The following is an 18,238-nucleotide window of genomic DNA, read 5'->3' on the forward strand; positions in this document are numbered from 1 at the left end:
TTTTTGTTTTGTTTCAAAAACCGAGGCTAAAAATTTTGTACAATCGATTAATTTTAATCGTTTGATCAAAGTTTACAACCTGGCTCTGATACCACTGTTGGAACATGCGTTCTCTGATCACACGGATGTGATACCCGGAGCAGCGGAAGTTTAAAAAATTTTATTTTTCGATATGGAACAATTCCATATCGTGGGTATCAAATCCTAACGATTAAAATTGTTGCAAGTAAAATAATAAACACAGTTAAATATTTTACCTATTCAAGCAAAGGCTTGATTATGGACTCCAACAGAATTTAATCTGCTCTTCTTGTAAATCCCGGGAACCGATGACTATCACGATCAACCTCCGGAATTAAGTCCACGAATAAAAACTAAAACCCTCTGATTGATTGCACTAGAAATCAATCAGATGTTTATCGAAGAGAATAAACTGATTTGATCTGTCAATTCAGAATGTAATTTTTCACAAAAATTACAGACTGAATTATCTCAAAAGGGAGCAGAGGATTTTCGAAAATTCCTCTTGAAAATATATGTGTAACCATTTCTGCATCTTTTGAAGTCTAGATAATTTTTCTGAATCCGAATTCAGTGATTTCCAAAAATGCCCATCCCTATGTCATTTTAGGAAATTCCACTCCGTTTATTTAAGAAGTCCAACTTCTCTTTCATTAAATTTAACTCTTTAAATTTAACTATCTCAACGGGGTTTAGTAATCCATTACTTGTGTGACCCTCAATGGTTCAGGGATACAGCTAGCCGTGGGCTCACAACTCCTTGTGACTCGGAACAACAATTTCCGACTTGCCCAATGAATCATGGTAAGAGCGTCTAGCAACGTCGCCCCATGATTCCCTAGGTATCACTGATAGTGCCTGCAAGAACCAGTAGATTTTGGTTAGCGTACAGTACGGTCCCTTCATCCATATATCCCGATCGAATCAACAACCATTGGTGCATCGAGAGTCGTTCGAGATTCGATAACTATGTATTACATCTTGGAGATCAAATAGTGACATCGCATGTGTTACTAGGAAAACCGAGTAACCTAAAACACATCATGTACTCTGGCCAGAGATTCGTCACACTAATATCTCCTCAGATCGCATAGGATATCCACAATCACAAGTATGTGGTGAATCCTTGACAACAAAGCATCGACTCCTATATGTGTCGTAACTGTACCCAATCCCGACACCTGATGACCCCAATAGAGTCGGTAAACGAGTCAAAGTATAGTACTAGCATATAGAGTCTCAATGTTGTTCAAGTAGTAAGGACTAATGGTGTACAACCAAAACCGCAGACTTATCCACTCAAATAATAATAACCACTTGGAAAGTCCGAATAGGGTAGTTCGATCATTCATCATATGAATATCCATTTGCATGCTTTGAACATCTCCATGTCCATTACCAATGAAACGTGGTACTTGGCATCACAAATGCTAGTCTCAATCTCGAGCGATCCTTATCCTTATTAGCGGACGGCTCAATTGACTAGGAACTGTTTTGAATGTACAGTGACTATAAGATGCATTTCATAATAGTGATCTCTCTTTATTCACTATCTCATCTTACTTACACTATAGTATATTCAAGGTATTTATCAAAACAACAATAGTATATCACAATATAACAATATGAAGAAAGACCAAGAAAATACAATTAATGAATGTAAATTATATTAAACAAAGATTGTTTATACATAGAGTCATAAAAGCCCTTAGCCACAAGTTGACTAACCGGGCACCCACTCTATCACTTCTGGTGTCCATCCGTCCACAAACAAAAATACCAAGTAACCCCAAAAAATGGCTACTCAAAAGGATAACAGTCTCAATACGGTATGTAAATGTCGCATACAATAACATGAGCAGTATAAACATGCATCGCATAACAAGTATAATGTAACAGATAAAATGAAACACATAAGGATGCATATTTAACTGGATATTTCATTCGGTACTTATGTACCTCAAAAACTAGCCTAGATGTATAAACATCTACAGTCCATCACTACAAGCCATGTAAGTACTGTATTACTAATACTGATCTAAAAGTATTGACTAAGCTAAAATATACTCCATAATATGATTATGGATCTTGGACTATACCTACGTTTTTTGTCAGTACGTTGATGTCAAAGGCCCAAAACTTAGAATAGCTCCGCTAAAACTTCGTTAGAAACTTGCTAATGTTGACCCTCGATATTATGACCCATAACACTCAAATATGGACTAATATATCAAAAAAAATTAATTCGCAATTGAAAATGAGATTTTTTCCCATATTTATAGACCTGGGTTTGGACGGTCCTAACTGGGATCGGACGATCCAATCCGAGCATGCATTACACATGTAAACAATGTTTAGACAACTCATGCTACATACGGGTTCGAACGCTCCGAACTACCACAAGTCAAATTCTGTAGTAACCAAGTCCCATTTTACAATATTATAATGATTTAAACTTGTATAGAATGATTAGTTTGATTAATCGGACCAATAAATCGACTTTAGGAATTCAAAAATGGTCAATGTAGTAGCCCGTACCCGAAATCAGTGATTAAGGGATTAATCAACGCTAATTAAACAAGTTGGGTATCGGACAGATCGGAAGCTCCGATCAGGATTGGAAGCGCTGATCGAATTACGTCAGGCATGACGTGTGGCAGGATCGGAAGCTCCGATCACCCCTATCCGAAGTCAGCCAGTGATATTTTGACACGTGGCAGATGAGGATCTTTGGAATCTCCGATGGCAGGATCGGACGTTCCGATCGAGGAACGGAAGTTCCGATCGAGGATCGGTAGTTCCGATCGTGGTCTATAAATAGAAGGCCGAGGCTTCAGTTTGATTTGCCAATTCCGAGAATTCCCTCTCCTTTTAGATATTTTCGAGTTGTTCTTGTCTTCTTAGGGTTGGCCCGGAGGTCGGCGAGGCATTCGGGAGTCTTAGCGGAGTTGTGCCCAAGTTCTGGAGGCATCGACATCAAAGGGCTAACGACAGACGAAGGTATAGCTTTTGCTTCCTAAAAATATTTAGGAGTATGCAATAGCTTAGTTAAGGCTTTTAGATCACTTTAATGATAGTAGTATCATTTGACAGTGTAGAGCAGACTATAGGCGTGGACCTAGAGTTGGTAGAGCTTTCACTGATTTGAGGTACGAAAGGACTGTTCGAGATAACCTGGCTCTGATACCATAAAACTCCCATACCAGGGCCCGGTCTGTCTCTGTTATCTGATCTTTGATCTCGAGTTATAGGGAGTTCACTTTGCATACATGTATACTCATACTCTTGCACTGAGCGTTTTATGCTCACGTCTCGTACTCTGTGTTTCTGGACACCCTATTCCATGGGGCAGGTTTGCGATTGGACGAGGCTGGTGGATCCAAGAGGGGCTAGGCAGTGGTTGGCCAGCTGGAGCTTCGCCTAGGTTTTATTCTGTTGTTATTGGATTGATACAACTATTCGATTTGGTTGCATTATTTTTGGGTATTTACAGATTCCTTGTCTTTGGATTGTATAATGTTTATGGTTTTTGCAGTTTTATTCTGATATCCGTTTAATTAAGTTAATTTCATGCCTAAGTTCTGTTTAGTAGGTGATCCAGGTAAGGGTCACTACAGTCAAAGGGTCGAAGTGTACTTGGACAAGTTCGGAAGGTCCGAACGAGATCGGAAGCTCCGAAGTGATCGGATCAAGCGATGGTGTTCGGTAGATCGGAATGTCCAAAGGTGAGATCATAACTTTTGATCGAGTTAGGCCATGCGCACTTGTGACATTTCATTAACGTTTGAAAACATAGTTGCATGCATGAGATCGGAACTTCCGAAGTAGGGATCGGATCTTCCGATCGTGTCAGTTCGGAATGTGGCATGCATGCGGAGATTGGAACGTCCAATCGGGAGTTCGGAACGTCCGATCGAGATTTTGGAATGTCCGATCTCTGCCTATAATAGGGCATCCGGGAGCCCATTTTCTTTACTAATTCACCAACATCTTCTCTCGTTTCTTGAGTGGTTTTGGGGCTTTCCAGCCTTTTTTGTTGAGGGACGGGCCTTGTCGAGGCGTCTTCGAAGTCGTAGTGGAGTTGTGCCCAAGTTTTGGGGCAATCAACAGTAACGGGCTAACGACAGACGAAGGTATAATCCGAGTTCCTATAAATAGTTTGTAAGTATCTATTAGGTTAGTTAAGGCTTTTAGATAATGATTAGTGATATAGTAATCTTGTGATTATAGGCTTGGACAGTAGAGCAGGTGTAGCTTATTTGATATTATTGAGGTACGAAAGTACTGTTCAAGATACTCTGACTCAGTATGCATGTATTATGTGTTTCATTATTTATATGACATGATTTTATCAACATATATTATGTCACGATATTATGCTTCATGCATTATCATATTAAGCTTTTATCCTTGAGATAGCCTGTATTAGGGTGGTTACCCTAATGTGTTAGTGGATGGTTGGACACGTGTACTCGTGATCAGGTCGCCGATATCCATAGTAAGGTGTGTGAGCCACCTCCTGGTGCGACAGAACAGAGTGCTACATACCTTGGCGTCGAGTCTGTTTGATCAGAGTTTCTTGAACTTGAGTCTTGGTACCCCAAACACTTGCATTCATGCTCATGTAGTATTTGTATACTCATACTCTCGTGCTGAGCGTAGTTCGCTCACGTCCATATTTCTGTGTTTCTTGGACACCCCATTCAACGATACATGCCTCAGGTTGGACGGAGCAGGAGGCTCAGGGAGGACTTAGTTGCAGGTTTTGGCAGCTAGTGGGAGTTAGTTCAGCAGGGCTTTTTGTCCGTATTTAACTGGTTGGTTGGATACTAAATACTTTTATTCGATATGGTAGTACTAAATTCAGTATATAAAGATTTTGCACCTTGGGTTGAAATATTTTTTTAGTTTTCGCTATGTTTTATCTGGTTATGTTTAATTAAGATTATTTCATGTTTAAGTTTCTGATTATTAGGTGATCACGATGCGGGTCACTACATTTTTGGTATCAGAGCATGCATATGATATTTTTGGGATTTAGATTTAGCTATTTGGGTTCTGATGTGCATTAATCCTTTCATATGGCTGATAGAGACGAGGAGAGCCAGGGCAATGTTGGTCGGTGCGGAGATGATGATGCTTCGAGACGTCCCTGTGCACACCGCTATCATTGAGAGGGCAGACGCCCTTTCAAGATGCATAGGTTCCTATAAATGGGACCTAAGCCCTTGGTAGTAGCCGAGACTCCTGAGGCGGTTGAGGACTGGCTCGAGCATATGGAGAGTTGTTTCCACGTTTTTGATTGTTCGGAAGACCAGAATAAGGAGGATGCTACTTTCCTCTTGGAGGGGCGCGCTCATAAGTGGTGGAGATCAGCGTTTGCATCGTTACTTCAGGAGCATGGGCATGTCTGGTGGCCGGATTTCTGTAGATTGTTCCGTCAGTTGCATTTTCCTCCAGCTCTCCGCCAAGCGAAAGAAATTGAGTTACTTAATTTGAAGTTGGGATCCTTGTCTGTTGATGAGTTTCAACAGAATTTTATTGACCTCCTCCTGTATTGTCCTTATATTGGTGCCAATTCTAAGGCGAAGTACGATCACTTCCTGCAGGGATTGAACCAGGAGATTTTTGACCGAGTCACTGTCTGTGATAAACCCACTTCTTACAAGACCTTGTTGAACCGTTGTCGACAGACAGAGATCAATATGAATTGTGGTATGACGCTTTAGTCTTATCGACCCGTGAGTTCTTTGGGACCTCGTGCCTGTATTTTAAGAAGTCTGCTTCTACTACTTCTTCCTCTAGATCCGGTGGATTTATGTGTTTTGGAAAGAAGGGCAAGTGTGCTCACTGTGGGAAGAATCACCCGATGGATAAATGTCGTAAGGCTGAAAATCTTGTTTTCATTGCGAGGAGATTGGTCATCTCAAGAAGGATTGTCCACAGACTAGGGGAGCAGGATCAGATTCTGGTTCTCAGACTACAGTTCACTACGGCAATTAGTGGGAGGTTCAAATCTGCGACCGCGAGCACCGATTCAAGTGTTCTCTTTGAGTCATGATCAAGATGTGGAGGAGAATGAGAGGGTTATTGCATGTACGTTTCTTTTATGCGGCATACTTGCTTTTGTTCTTATTGATACTGATGCATCTCATTCCTTCATATCTGCACGTTTTGGCAAGCGTCACAAGTTACCCTATATTGCTCTAGACGTAGTAATTTCTATTTCTACACCAACTGGTCAGTCAGCATTGGCTAAACTTCTAGTTTTGGGTTGTCTTTTAGAATTTCAGGTTAATGTTTTGGCAGCGAATCTTATGGTGTTAGAAATGGAAGATTTTGACTGCATATTGGGTATTGATATGTTGACCATGTACCGAGCTTCAGTGGACTATTACAAGAAACTTGTGCAGTTTCATCCGGTTGGGGATGATAGTTGGTTTTTTATGGTGAGGAAGCGCGACCTCCCATGCTTTTGGTATCTGCTTTGAGAGCCTGTTGAGCTCTAGAGTCAGGCGGGGAAGGTTACCTCATTTATGCAGTTGATATGTCCACCGAGAGTATTGGTATAGGATATTTGCCTGTCGTTAATGAAATTCCTGATGTTTTTCCTGATGAGATTCCGGGTCTTTCTCCTGTTCGGGAAGTTGAGTTTGGCATTGAATTAATGCCAGGGACGTCATCTATTTCACGAGCACCATATAATCTAGCTCCGTTAGAGATGCGTGATTTGAAGCAACAGTTGCAGGATCTCTTGGACAAAGGATATATTCATCCCAGTGTGTCTCCGTGGGGAGCTCCTATTCTCTTTGTGAAGATTAAAGATGGGTCTATGCGACTGTGTATTGACTACCAACAGTTAACCGTGTGATCATCAAGAATAAGTATCCTTTGCCTTGTATAGATGACCTATTTGATCAGCTTCAGGGTACTTCGGTATATTCTCAGATTGACTTGCAATATGGGTATCATTAGATACAAGTTAAGGACCAGAATATATCCAAGACTGCATTCCAGACTAGATATGGGCATTATGATTTCTTGGTGATGCCATTTGGGTTGACTAATGCGCCGGTTGTATTCATGGATTTGATTAATCTTATTTTCAGGGAGTATTTAAACAAGTTCGTGGTTGTGTTAATCGATTATATTTTGGTATATTCTCGTAATTTGGATGAGCATGCATATCATTTGAGGCTCTTTTTGCGAACTCTTCGGGAGAGGCAACTTTACGCAAAGATGAGTATGTGTGAGTTTTGGATTGATCGCGTGGTGTTCCTCGGCCATGTTATATCCAGCCAAGGAGTTTCAGTTGATCCGTGCAAGATTGATGTTGCATTGAATTGGTCGCGCCCAACGACCGTGGCTGAGATCCGTAGTTTTCTGGGTCTGGAAGGATATTATCGTCGTTTCATTGCGAATTTCTCGCAGTTAGCTCGACCTTTGACGCAACTTACTCAGAAAGGCATAACTTTCGAGTGGTCCTCAAAGTGTGAGGAGAAATTTTGTGATATTCGATGTCGGTTGACTTCTGCGCCTGTGTTGGCACTACCGTCTTGTTTTGGAGGATATATTGTGTATACTGATGCATCTATACAAGGATTAGGTTGTGTCCTTACTAATAATGGGCATGTGATTGCATACGCTTCTAGACAGCTGAAGGTTCATGAAGGAATTATCCAGTGCCTGATCTTGAACTAGCAGCTATCATCTTTGTATTGGAGATTTAGCATCAATATCTGTATGGAGAGAAATTTGAAATCTTCAATTATCACAAGAGTCTCAAGAATTTGTTCACCCAGGCGGAATTGAACATTAGACAGCGATGCTGGATGGATTTGCTGAAGGATTACAAATGCGAGATTAAGTATCATCCAGGTGCCGCTAACCTTACTATTGATGCTTTGAGTCACAAAGTCCAAGTATCTGCACTACAGTCTTGTCTTATCTCTAATGCGATTCAGGATTTTTTGTTCTTCAGGATTCACCTTTAAGCATAAGAAGGGAATGGTGAGTATTCAGATATTTGCGATTCTATCTGAGCCAGCTTTGTATTCTCAGATTCGTGATGCTCAGATGTCTGATCCAAAGACTCAACGATTGGCTAGGCTAGTCAACAGTGACAGTACTTCTGGATTCCATTACCAGTCATATAGTTTCTATGCTTATCCGGACGTATTGTGGTACCTGGGGATGACACTCTGAGAGAGGAAATTTTATCTCAAGCACATCGTACCAAGTTGAGTGTTCACCCAGGGAGCAATAAGATGTACAAGGACTTGCAAACTTGGTTTTGGTAAAAAGGAATGAAGCACAGTGTTTACTAGTATGTTTCAAGGTGTTTGTTGTGTCAACAGGTTAAGGTAGAACATCGAAAACCTGGAGGATTGCTTCATAGTTTGCCGATTCCGTAGTGAAAATTAGAGTTTATCACGATGCATTTTGTGACCCATTTGCCGATGTCTTTGAGCAATTGTGATGTTATATGGGTTGTGGTGGATCGACTCATAAATTCAGCCCATTTCCTTCCGTATAACTAAGATTACACTTTTGATCGCATGGATCTCTTGTATATTCAAGAGATTGTACGATTCTATGGAGTACCTGTGATTATTGTCAACGATAGAGACCCCAGGTTTTCTTTGAGGTTCTGGGGGATTTTTCAGCGTGGTTTGAGAACTACTCTCAGTTTGAGTACAACATATCACCCAGAGACAGATGGTCAGACATAACGTATGATCCGTACTCTTGAGGATATGTTATGAGCTTGTACTATGGATTTTGGCCCAGCTAGAAGATCATTTGCCATTAATTGAATTCATATACAACAACATTTATCACCGCAGTATTGGTGTGACACCATTTGAAGCATTGTACGGGAAAAAATATCATACTCCATTGTTCTAGGAAGAAGTTGGGGAACGACTGGTGGAAGGATCATAACTAATTGAGTAGGTCGTTGATAAAGTGGATCAGATCAAGAGGCATATTAGAACTGCACAGGACCGACAAGACAGTTATGCTAATGAAAATCCTAGACCTTTGCAGTCCCAGGTTGGGGAAAAGGTGCTCTTGAAAGTTTTATACCATTCCGCAGGATTTTGAGATTTGGTCTCAAAGGGAAGCTATTTCCGAGTCCATTCGATATTTTGAAAAGTATGAGAGATTTAGCTTACAGACCTGCTTTGTCGCCGTATTTGTCTAGCATTCAAAATGTGTTTCATGTATCACTATTGCGACAATATGTGGCAGATGAGTCTCATATTTTACAGCCGACTGAGGTACAGTTGGATACAGATTTGACATATGTGAAGAGACCATTGCGTATTCTGGATCATAAAGATAAGGTGTTGCGAAACAAGGTCATTTCTCTCGTTCTAGTTCAGTGAAAACGTCGAGGCATTGAGGAAGCCACTTTGGAACTAGAGAGCCGCATGCATATGGAACATCCTAAGTTTTTTTTATTGTACTTTTGTTTTAAGTATTGTATCTTGTAAAATAATCAGTGGTAATAAAAGGATGTTTTGTTCAGTTTTGAGTTCGTTTACTTAAGATTTGATTTCGAGGACGAAATCTCTCAATTGGGGGATAATGTAGTAACCCAATCCCATTTTATAAGATTAAGTGATTTAAACATGTTTATAATTATTAAAAATTGATTAAGATATTTTTAATTTGATTAATTGGACCAATAAATCGAATTCAGGACGTTAGAAATGGTCAAAGGGTTGAAGTGGACTTGGACAAGTTCGGAAGGTCCGAACGAGATAGGAAGATCCGAAGTGATCGGATCAAGCGATGGTGTTTGGAAGCTAGATCGGAACGTTCGAAGGTGAGATTGGAAATTTTGATCGAGTTAGTTCATGCGCACTTGTGACGTGTCGTTGACATTTGAACACGTTGCTACATGCATGAGATTGGAACTTCCGAAGTAGGGATCAGAGCTTCCAATCGTGTTAGTTCGGAACGTGGAATGCATGCGTAGATCGGAACGTCCGATCTCTGCGTATAAATAGAGCATCCAGGAGCCCATTTTCTTTTCTAATTCACCAAAATCTTTTATTGAGTGGTTTAGGGGCTTTCTAACCTTCTTTGTCGAGGGACGGGCCATGGCGAGGCGTCTCCAGAGTCGTAGTGGAGTTGTGCCCAAGTTTTGGGGCAATCGACAGCAACGGACTAACGATGGACGAAGGTATAATCCTAGTTCCTATAAATAGTTTGGGAGTATCTATTACCTTAGTTAATGATTTTAGATGATGATTAGTGATATAGTAATCTTGTGATTATAGGCTTGGACAATAGAGCTGGTGTAGCTAATCTAATATTATTGAGGTACAAAAGTACTGTTCGAGATAATCTGACTGAGTATGCATTTATTATGTGTTGCATTATTTATATGACATGATTTTATCTGCATATATTATGTCACAATATTATTGTAACGTCCCAAAATTTGGGAACGTTATTAAACATACATTCTTTTAAATTTCTTGTGGCAAAAAAATTTTCGGAAATAAAATCTTATGTAAAATGGTTAAATGTGCACCACCAAAAAGATAAAATAGTTCTCAACAACTTTGCCAACAAGGGCCAACAATAAAATGAGTAAAATTTGTTTTCCTTCCTCAAGAATAAAGGTAAGTGTGCACAATAAATTTTTTTCATAACACAGCGCTCATGCATCTCTCATCGACCCGATCGTCTGATCCTCTTCATGTCCCGACTCCTTACTCATCAATAAATTCATCGATAGCGTCATTACCCGCACCATTGAAGTATAGTGTGTGACGCCCGGGGCTGAGGAGGCAGGGAGTGATCGCCGGTGCCAAGAGGTTGCACGGACAATGAGCGGCTCCTGGTAGGCTTCTAGGCGGAGGGAGACATGAATGAACCGATCCCGTGCCGGAATGAGAGGGGATTCTGAGACTGTGTAGGTATGAGACTACATAGTTGAGGAGGGCTTAAAAGATTTCATATGTACTGCTCATATCAAGAAGATGCATCTTTTTTTTGGGAGCTCATTATATAAGAACTCCAAAGTTAAGCGTGCTTGACTTGAGGCAATTTTAGGATGGGTGACCTCATGGGAAGTTTCTCAGGGTGCGTGTGAGTGAGGACATAAGCACGTTGAAAAGACTCGTCTTGATATAGTGGGTCGTTACAAAATAAGCCAAAATAATGACTTTTTAGTATTTTTAAAATTCCCTTAATTATATATTTCAAGATTTATGATTTAGTATCAGATTTAAATCTTTTAAGTGGAGTTTTAAATTATATATTTTGGTATATTAATTAAGTAAATTATGTAGTGTAATTATATTTAAAATTAAATACTAAAAATATTGAGGAAATAAAACTCAAAATAATATTTTTGGGCTCTAAAAATGCTCATGAAATAAATTGGATAGAAATTTGCCATCTCGTCTGTCCACGGTCCCGTCTACGCGATCAAAACAATTAATTTTCATAAATCGTGAAAATCACTAATTATGGGTTAAATGCTTAAAAATAACTTAAAACATGCACAAATAATTTCACATAATTATTTAACCCATAAATCTAAAATTTTCAATAAATAAATTTCCTAATTATGCATGCGAATTTACGTATTTAAAAATATCGGGTGTTACAATTCTCCCCCCCCTTAAATTGGATTTCGTCCTCGAAATTAAAGTACTTACCCGAACAACTCCGGATAGCGAGTCCTCATATCTGCCTCGGTCTCCCAAGTAGCTTCCTCCTCCGAGTGATTCAGCCACTGGACTCTGACCATCGGTATGACCCGTGTCCTCAATCTGCCCTCCTCCCTAGCCAAGATCCGTATAGGCCTCTCCTCAAATGCTAACTCCGGTGTCAACTGAAGAGGCTCAAAATCCAACACATGTGACGGGTTCGAGATGTATCTCCGAAGCATGGATACATGGAATACATTGTGCACTGCCGCTAGCCCTAGTGGTAGAGCTAAACGGTAGGCCAACGTGCCAACTCTCTCCAAGATCTCGAATGGCCCTATATATCTCGGATTAAGCTTGCCTCTCCGGCCAAATCGCACTACTCCCTTCATAGGTGACACCTTCAGTAATACGTGATCACCTACAGCGAACTCCAAATCTCGTCGTCGAGTATCTGCATAACTCTTTTGACGACTCTGAGCAGTCCTCATGCGATCCAGAATCTGTGTCACAATATCAGCTGTCTGCTGCACAATCTCAGGACCAAGTAAAATCCTCTCACCGACCTCATCCCAATGCACAGGAGATCTGCACCTCCTCCCGTACAATGCTGCATAAGGAGCCATACCTATAGATGACTGAAAACTGTTGTTATAGGTAAACTCCACTAATGGCAGTCTAGTCTCCCACGAGCCCTGAAAGTCGATGACACAAGCTCTCAGTAGATCCTCGAGAACCTGGATCACTCTCTCAGACTGACCATCTTTCTGGGGATGGAACGCTGTACTGAACAAGAGTCTAGTCCCCAATGCAGTGTGCAAACTCCTCCAAAACGCAGACGTAAATCTCGGATCTCTGTCTGATACTATCGACACTGGTATGCCATGTAGTCTAACAATCTCCTTGATGTAAAGCTCTGCATACTGTGTCAACGAGTAAGTAGTCCTCACCGGTAAGAAAAGAGCTGACTTGGTGAGTCTATCCACGATCACCCAAATAGCTGTGGCCTCTGCTGCTGTGGCCTCTGCGGCTGATTCGGGCCCTTAGATGGCCCAGTAAACTGCTTTTTCGCAGGAGGCTGCGGAGATGGTCGCTGATACCCAGACTGAATCTGTCTCTTCCCCTGCTGCTCTCGCTGTATCTCTCTCCTACCCTCCTCTGACCTCAGTGCTCTACTAACTGCCGCCTCATATGTAGCGACGTCCATCATACGTACGTCATGCTTGATATCCGCCCTCAGTCCCTCCACAAACTCCCTCATCTTCTCCGGTGGACTGTCTGAAATCAGAGGCACAAAATGACAGCCCCTCTCAAACTGGCTCACATACTCAACCAATGACCTGTCCCCCTGCCGGAGACTCATAAACTCCCGGATCATGCGACTGCGCACATCCTCCGTGAAATATTTGGCGTAGAAGATACGCCTAAACTCCGCCCAAGTCAATGTAGGAAGATGTACTCCCCTGGCAGCACCCTCCCACCAAAGAGCTGCATCTCCCCTCATCATATACGTCGCACAGTTCACCCTGTCGGTGTCAGTAATCCCCATGTATGCAAAGATGGACTCCAAAGAACGAATCCACCCCTCAGCCACCAATGGATCGGTGGTACCGGTGAACTCCTTCGGCCCCTTCTTCTGGAACCGCTCGGCTACGTCCTCCTCATGGGACATTCTAGGACGTGACGCCTGCTGCTCTAACAGAGCAGTAACCCCTGCCATCAAAGTAGCATTGGCCTGCTCCAATGCTGCAAGTGGGTTCTGCGGAGGTGGAGGTGGAGGTGTAGGTGTAGTGATAGGAGTCGTTTTTATGTGTTTTTATTGCTTGTTTTGTGTTTGTTTTGCTTTCGTTTCGTTTACATTTTGTCCGTTCTTTTCCATTCTTGTTATTTATATTGTTTTATTATGTTCGTATTCACTCCTCTGGTTTATCTATTTTTATGGCAGGAAATCACCAAGAAATGCCGATACTTGGTGGGAAGGTGATGCACAGTAGAGGCCATGCAGATAGAACAAGAAGAAAGGCAAAATTCTGGAAACGAAGAAGGGCGCGCGGGCGGCCACAATCTACCGCGCGGGTGCATACACGGTTGAGAAAAACAGTAGCGCAAGGAATTTCGAGGCGCCCGAGCGGCCATATTCTACCGCTCGGGCGCGGTCACGTATTTTTGAGACAGTAGCGCAAGGAATTTCGAGGCGCCTGAGCGGCCAATTTCTACCGCTCGGGCACGTCGCGCAGTTTTTATTTTTTTTTATTATTTCGAGAGTTTATTTCGGAGAGGATTCTGGGGAACTATAAAAACAATTATTTCTTTAGTTTTTTAGGGTTAGACGGGACGCATATCAGAAGATTACCGGCGGCTGAACGTTGGAGATTTCTCTTCTCCGTTGGGAGTTTTTTCCTTTTCTTCTTCTTCTGAATTTTTATGTTGAACATCTTGGAGATTGAATTTTTGTAATGAATTCTAGTAGCTAAAATATTATTTTGTTGGAATCGAGGGGATCCTAATCCCGAAACACTGTAGTGTGATTGAATCACCGGACGTATTGGGAATTGATTTATGTTTATAATTGATTTTATCATGTTTTTCTTTCTATGTTAATGATTAGCTATCTTTAACATAGATTCGTAAATTATGAATTGCTGTCGAGAGATAGGTTTATAATTAGGACGAATGATATAATCCATGGACTTAAAATATGCATAGAGATATGGTATTTAGTACATGTTGATAGCCATAGACCACCAGGTTGAAAGTTGTAGAATTCATAGAACGCAAAGCAATCAGTCGTGATAAATAATTAGAGAGATTTAATTATTTCACTGATTTGATTAGTTTGGCATCACCTCGAGAGAGAGTGTCAATGTTATAGGAACTTCTGTTAAATTTATCAGAATAAATTAAGTTGCAATCGTCCAGTTCAATTAGGGAAAAGGTGAACCGAAATTCCAACAAAATCATTTTGAATTGTTATTCTTCACTCTGAGATTTGTTGGCTTGGTTGTGAAGTTTAAGTTTATTTATATTAAGTTTTAATTTTAGATGTTAGATAATTCACAAATCATTTTTTCGATACTTTGTGTAGTTAAAAATTGAAAAGACAAATTATTTTCGTTAGTCCCTGAGGACGATACTCGTACTCAGTACATTCTATTATAACTTGAATCGTGCACTTGCGATTTATTCGAGCTTAATTGACAGATATATTTACGTTGATTTTTCGTGGTAGTATTTGCTCGATCAAGTTTTTGGCGCCGTTGCCGGGGACTAAATAGAATTTAATTTGTTTGATTTGATTTTTCTCTAATACAATTTTAATCATTCTTTTCCATCTGTGGACTGCAGGATCCTCTTGCAGTACATGCAACACTCACCTGAAGGACTATTGCCTTTTGATCCAGAAATCGACAGAACCTTTCACAGAAGAAGAAGGCAACAGCAGCAAGAAATGGAAGGAGAACACGAACAAGAACCACCAGTTTACAGATCCATGATGGATCTTGCCTTACCAAATATTGAAGGTGCTCGACCAAGCATTATCCGGCCAACTGTAGCAGCGAATCACTTTGAGATAAAGCCGGCGATTCTTCAAATGGTTCAGAACACGCTTCAATTTGGTGGAAGTGTCATTGATGAACCCTATGTGCATCTCACAAATTTTTTAGAAATTTGTGATACATTCAAGATACAGGGAGTTTCAGATGACGCTATTCGTTTGCGTTTATTCCCTTTTTCACTACGAGACAAGGCGAAAGCATGGCTAACGAATTTACCTGCAGGTTCCATCATAACTTGGGATGATCTGGCTAAAGCTTTCCTCACCAAATACTTCCCACCATCGAAGTCAATGAAGCTGAGAGCAGACATCACAACTTTTTCCCAAGGTGAACAGGAAACATTTTATAAAGCATGGGAACGCTACAAGGATCTACTGAGGAGATGTCCACACCACCAATTACCAACGGTCTTGTGGTACAAACTTTTTACTATGGACTTTTTCATTCAAATCGTACCATGTTAGATGCAGCTGCAGGTGGGAATCTACTGCGAAAGTCGTCGGAGGATGGTTATGAATTAATCGAGGAAATGGCAACCAGTAGCTATCATCCTCAATCTGAAAGGAGTGGGGCCCGGAAATCAACTGGAATTCATCAAGTTGAAGCATTCACATCTGTGGCTGCTCAACTTGAAGTCATGAACAAAAGGATCGAGGAACTGAGTGTAGGATATTCGGCAATGCGAGTGCAAGAAGTATGTTGTGAAAAATGCGGTGCAGAGCATTTCACGAAAGACTGTCAAACATTCTCTCAACCGGAGGGAGTTATGGCAAGCCACATGGGAAATCAGAATCGCCCCAGGAATGACCCATTTTCGAATTCATACAATCCAGGGTGGAGACAACATCCGAATTTTTCATGGGTTGGACAGAATAATAATCCGTATGGAAATCAGAATTACAGCAGGTATCCTCAAGAGGAGAAATCAAGCTTGGAGCAGATGATGCAGAAATTTATATCATCTACTGAAACCCGTATGCAGAATCAAGATGCATCAATCAAAAATCTGGAGAATCAAATAGGTCAATTGGCCAAATCAATTTCCAGCAGAGATCAGGGTACTTTGCCGAGCGACACTGAGAAGAATCCGAAGGAACAGGTGAAAGCAATTGAATTAAGGAGTGGAAAGACGGTCGAGCCTGAACAAAAAAGCGAGAAAGAGCCCGAAACGGGTACATCAAAAAAAACTTCAGGTAAGTCATCTATCTCAACACCCCCACCCACTTCACAATCAAAAATTTTTGTGCCACCACCTTTTCCTGCAGCTCTTAAGAAGGCCAAGCTAGACTCTCAGTTTGGTAAATTTTTAGAAGTGTTCAAGAAATTGAACATCAATATACCCTTCGCCGATGCACTGATGCAAATGTCAAGCTATGCGAAATTCTTGAAGGAAATCCTCTCTAACAAGAGGAAATTGGAGGAGCATTCAATGATAAGTCTGACAGAAAATTGCTCGGCACTGGTGCAGAACAAAATCCCACAAAAGAAAAAGGATCCAGGGAGTTTCTCTATCCCTTGTGTAATTAATGATGTTCAGTTTCATAAGGTTTTGTGTGATTTGGGTTCAAGTATAAATTTAATGCCTTACTCTGTTTTCAGGAAACTGAGCTTGGGAGAACCAAAGTCCACCAGAATGTCTTTACAACTGGCGGACAAGTCCATCAAATATCCACGGGGGATTATCGAGGACGTGCTTGTGAAAGTGGACAAATTCATCTTCCCCGTGGACTTCGTGGTGTTAGATATGGAAGAAGATCTAGACATGCCATTCATCTTGGGAAGACCTTTTCTGGCAACAGGAAAAGCACTTATAGATGTCCAGAAGGGAGAGCTGTTGTTGAGAGTGGGAGAGGAGAAAATTTCTTTTGACGTTTTTAATGCTTTGAAATTTTCTCAGAAAAATGAAGAATGTTTTCAGTTAGATGTAGTAGACTCACTCTTATTTGATTATGTGCAGGATAATTTTCAGGAACCGTTAGAGGCTGCACTTGTATCTGAACAGTTGGGCGACCTCAGTGACGGAGTAGAAGAGATGACCGCATACTTGAATGAAAACCAGTCATGGAAAAGAGGTGGAAAGCTTAGACTGGAAGACCTTGGTAACCGGAAGGATTTAGTTCTTCAAAAACCAAGCATTGAGGAACCACCTACTGTGGAATTGAAACCATTACCCATTCATCTTAAATACATGTTTTTAGGTGAGAACGATAAGTTACCTCTCATAATATCTTCTTCTTTGACAGGTGAGATGGAGGACAAACTAATGGAGGTGCTTAAGAAACACAAGAGTGTGTTTGCTTGGAAAGTGGCGGATATCAAAGGAATCAATCCATTCATATGCATGCACAAGATTTTAATGGAAGAGAGCATCAACCCATTAGTCCAACCACAGAGGAGACTAAACCCAAAGATGCAGGAAGTTGTGAAAGCTGAAACGATCAAACTGTTGAACGCAGGTATCATTTATCCTATTTCTGATAGTCCGTGGGTGAGTCCAGTGCAGTGTGTACCAAAGAAAGGGGGGATAACTGTCATAAAGAATGAGAATAATGAATTAATACCTACTTGGACAGTTACGGGTTGGCGTGTGTGCATAGATTATAGAAAATTAAATGACGCAACCCGTAAGGATCATTTTCCCCTACCGTTCATTGATCAAATGCTAGAAAGATTGGCTGGGTATGAATTTTACTGTTTTTTAGATGGGTACTCAGGATACAATCAAATAGCGATTGCACCTGAAGACCAGGATAAAATGACTTTTACCTGCCCATATGGTACGTTTGCCTACAGACGTATGCCTTTCGGATTATGTAATGCTCCTGCTACTTTTCAGAGATGTATGACTGCTATTTTTCATGATATGGTCGAAAATTTTCTAGAAATTTTCATGGATGATTTTTCTATTTTCGGTAAATCTTTTGATGCATGTCTGCATAACTTAAATTCTGTGTTGATGAGATGCGAGGAGACCAATTTGGTGCTTAA

General features: G+C 40.9%; 1 non-coding gene across 1 annotated transcript; it reads right to left on the reverse strand.

The window, feature by feature from the left end:
- Positions 1-15,543: 15,543 nt before the first annotated feature.
- LOC140870182 (small nucleolar RNA R71) lies at positions 15,544-15,650 on the reverse strand. Its single transcript, XR_012147155.1, has one exon. It is a non-coding gene; the product is annotated as a small nucleolar RNA R71 (small nucleolar RNA).
- Between the last annotated feature and the right edge of the window lie 2,588 nt (positions 15,651-18,238).

The sequence above is a fragment of the Henckelia pumila genome, chromosome 4 (genome assembly GCF_033568475.1).
Source record: "Henckelia pumila isolate YLH828 chromosome 4, ASM3356847v2, whole genome shotgun sequence".
Lineage (NCBI taxonomy): Eukaryota > Viridiplantae > Streptophyta > Magnoliopsida > Lamiales > Gesneriaceae > Henckelia > Henckelia pumila.